This window comes from Lagopus leucura, unplaced genomic scaffold, assembly GCF_019238085.1.
Source record: "Lagopus leucura isolate 7727_CA_CO unplaced genomic scaffold, USGS_WTPT01 Super-Scaffold_100035, whole genome shotgun sequence".
Classification (NCBI taxonomy): Eukaryota; Metazoa; Chordata; class Aves; order Galliformes; family Phasianidae; genus Lagopus; species Lagopus leucura.
The window spans coordinates 2,872,251-2,876,540 of record NW_024962284.1 but is presented as its reverse complement, the minus strand read 5'-3'; positions in this window follow the sequence as shown (position 1 = coordinate 2,876,540).

Below are 4,290 nucleotides of genomic sequence, written 5' to 3'. Positions count from 1 at the left end.
AAAACAAAGCGGGGATGTTTAATTCTAGAAGTTGTCCTGAATCACACCTTTTCCATAAATAACAAAAGTAGCCGAAGGAAAACTAGTCCAGCTTTGCTGCTTTCTCCATAGCATGAGAGCAATGTCCGAGGCGCTCAGCACTGGGACGGTGGGAACCTAGCTGATTTACAGCCTTCCTAGGGGTGCTGAGCTCAAGCCACACGCGGTCTCTCCCTTGGTTTTACCAAGCATAAAGGTGAGATTGCCACAACTCGAGATCTTTCTGAGAAGTTATTGAGTTACTGCTGTGCTGGGGAGAAGCCGTCGCCCCATGCCAGTGTGCTCCTGGAGGGTGCATGCTGCTCACTGTCCACCTGAAGGTGCAACCGTGAGACACACTCGATGCAGCCTGCCTGCTCCATAGGATTTCCTGGTATTTTGAGGAGACGGAAAGCAAAATGTAATGCTCTAGTGCTTTAAAGGAGGACTGAGCATTGGTGGGAGGCTTGTTCAGTATCTGAGTGGGATCATGACTACGATGTTCATCTGCATGTTACCGGCGTGAAAATACGCAATTGGGAGCGGTTTGAAGACGAGTGGGCTTGGAAGAAAGGAAAACTATTCCAGGGAGGGAGGAGGAAGGGACTGCTAACGTTTGCAGCATGAAGATCATGGAGAAGATGGAGATATCAGAACAGGATAATTTGCAGGAGGAGGAAATCAGGCATAGATCATTAGCGCTTTATGGGAGGCAACCCTAAAAGCATGCTGAGAGGATGGTATTTCCCCTCTGGGCAGCAGTAGGCAGTGCCAAACCCGCCTGCTGCAGAGGCAGGAGGTTACCAGCCAACCCAGCGCACACCGACCCCGTGGGACCTTTCTTTCAAGCACGCCATGAGCGTGCTGGCATGTAGAGATGCTGGCAGCCACGTTTCACAGCAGCGATGACGCAATATGGCTCTTGTTTCAGAAGCATCTCCTTCAAGTTGACAGATACTGTTAGCGTCTGATTCTGCTCAGATTGCCAGCGCCAGGGTTTGAGACGCTTTCCCGATGAGCTCTGAAGGAGCAGTAAGTGCACAGTGGCTGTGAAAAGCCTTCCAGGCTGCGCTTAGCAGGACAACCAGCTGCACGCTTCGACTATGTGAAAAAGCCAACAAATAACAGCTCGCTGCTTTTGCCCGGCACTTTAAGCCAGGGAAGGAATGTTTGCAGCTCACTTGGGATTTGGTTGTGTTTGGTGGGTTGGTTCAAGGCACCAGGACCTTCCAGCAATGCTCCTCCAGTATTCTTCACATTCTTTTGTCTGAGAGAGGGGAAAATGTATGACTGATTCTTGCTTAATTAGGCCTCATCTGCTAAACAGTTTTGTCACTATTTACATACGAGTAGTCCCGCTGAAGTCAAGTCCTACAGCTGTATACTTCATCTGGTAACAATGTAAATCCAAGATAAACATACTTGGAACAAGAGAAGTACATTACCTTATATGTACGAACCACCTGAACATAGCAAGCCCTGCGCAGCGCAGCTCTGGCAGAGGCCAACAGCTATGCTGTCTCAGCACCCTGCAAGCAGAACACCTGATTGTCGCTCTTAAATTTTGGACCGGACTCGATGAGCTAGGGCTGACTTTTGCTGAAGTGTACGGCTTGCCACACAAATGACTTTGAAATAACTGTGCCCTTCTGTGATAAGCTGAGAAGTTGTTCTCTCCAGCTACTCGCATCAAGTGGTGTCTCATAGCTGGGTCTCCCATGGCCTGGAGATCTGTTCTTCTAGAGATAAAAGAGTCAGGGATGAGAGGTGGGAGAAGTAAATGGCTGGAAAACCCAGTGAACATCTGGGTTTAATCTCTTTATTCCCTCCTCAGTGCCTCTCCTGCAGGAATCTCTCTGAAGGACCTGGCAGTGGCCTTTCCCTGCTGTTTCTCTGTGACCACTGACATCCTGCCCCTGGTCCCCCAGAACAGTGTGGACTGTTTGGTCACCAGTGAGCATCCCTATGGGATTATGACCGCTTTATCCAACAGCCTCCTCTTCTGCTAGGTAACTCCCATGCATTTGAGCATCCTGTATTACTCTACCCATGACCTTTTGTTCTTCCATACTTTTTATTTCTGTTATCCCGATTACTATACTTTTTTGATTACTATACTTTTTTTTTTTTTTTTTTCCCCTGTGAATTACTTCAGACTGATATGATGGAAGTGATGAAGAGCAGAGCACCCCTTCAGCTTAATTTGGTCTGATGCCCTGAGACCATCAGCTGTTATCTACCACAGCGAGGTGGAGGGCTTGGGTTGAGTTATCCTAAGCAGTTTCCCAGGAGCATTTCAGGACAGCATTCTAGCATTGGCAAACCCCATCAGCTGTGTGTCCTGTTCCAGCCATAGATTTCCTGGACAAATTTTGTGCAAGTTTTTAGTAAGTTCAGTACCATTACGTCATCAGAATAGTGTGACCTGGCCAAATTTTCCTCTGGATGTTCCTAGCAACCGAGAGCTGTGACAAAAAATGAAACTATCTGAAAGTTAATGGGATGAGAAGGAGGGAGAAGTGCTTTGAATTGACTACTTCTTTACAAGTGATGGAGCTGGAATGGCCTTCTAGATGAAAGTTCCTTGAGTTATGAAAGAAGTACGTAGATGTGATTTTTAAAATTGATACAGTATTTTTATAGAGTTGTCTCTACCCAAATCTGCTGAGAAGAACTCTACAGAGTCAGAAACTTTCAGGACTGGGATACTTACTTGTGCGAATGACCTGTGGGACTTTCTGATTTTGCTCTACTGAGGAACAGGTGGAAGCTGTTGGCTTGGAAGGCTGAAAGAGCACAGCTCGCAGCCATCCCACCTACTGAAATGCCTGCGGGGTGGTTTTAACAGAATTTAAAAAGTGGTACTAGCATGACTTCATAACTGCTGCTAACATGAGCTACTAGAACTTGCAGCAGTTGGAAGTTCAGCTTCCCAGTGGATGATCGTTGCCTCAGGATGGGTCTCGGGTGACAAGTGATAGGGCAATTTATTGGGTGCAGCCTTACACCAGTCTCGTGAGCCGCTCGTCCCACCGCGTGTCACACAGCAGCGTGTGATGTTGGTGAAGGGGGCCTGCAGTCCTCCTCCAGGCAGGTGTGCTGGAGCCCACCTGGCTTCCCTTTGGCCACTTTGCCCCCAGGACAGCCGAGGCAGGGACATACCAGCTGTACCAGTCTTAGGGCAGCATCTGCTGGTTATTGCATGGATCAACAGAAGTGGTTGTCATGGAAGAGGCTGCTCGCTTTGGCTCCCAGGCGGAGGTACCCAAGGCTGGGGCTGGGGGGGAGCACCCCATAAACGCACCTGTAGCAGTCGCTCAGGAGGGAATGGCAAAGAGCGAGGAACTCAAACTCTGGCTCCTGCTGCGCTCCGGGAGCACTCCGTGAAGTTGGGCAAGTCCGGAGCCGGATGGCTGCGGTTCTTTCCCGAGGGCTGGGGTGGGCGCGGCGGCGGTCCCCGGGCTGCGGTCCCTGGAGAGGAGAAACGGAGAGAAAATGGGGACGGCGGGGGGCAGGGAAGGAGACCCTCCTTCCGGGGGGGGGGGGGGGCGGAGGGGTAAGGATCGGACCGGGGGGCGTTTGGGGCAGAGAGGGCCGGGGAAGCGGGTCGGGAAGGTGCGGCTGGATTCGGCCCGGCTCGCCCAGGCCAGGGTGCCGCGCTCCCCGCGGGTGCGCAACAAGTCCCGGAGCGCTCCCGCGGGAGGACCGCAGGTGGACTTACCTGTGCCCCGCGGGCAGGGCCGGGCACGGCGCCCTGCGGGCCGGGAGACGGCAGGGGCGCTGCCGGGGCTGCGTCGGGCCGGGGCTTTCCTCGGGAACTTTCCGTCCCGCTTCCCGGGGGCGGCCGCGGGCGCGTTTTATAGCGAGCGAGCCGGTAACCCCTCTCATTCATTAGGATCACGTAAGAACTCGGAGGGAAACGTGACTCTGAGCTAAGGCGTTTGCGTACATCTATAGGTTTTTAAAACTCCCTGCCAGTCGCTTTCTGTCTTCTGTAGGCACCAAGGTGGTGGAGAGTTGAAGCTCACGGATATTGCAAAGGGTTATTAGATTCATAAGTCACACCAAGTGGTGGGCGATCCACTGAGCAAAGCAGAAGTTCTCACATGATGACTTCAAACAAGACACATTACCTTCCAGCATCTGTTGGAGAGACCAGGTTTTAAGACACTTCTGTCTCCAGGACAGCAAAGAAACAATGGTGAGTACCTATAAAAAAAAATCATCATAATTTTTTAAGGAGCGTATTTTTGTAACTGGAAAAAAAAAAAA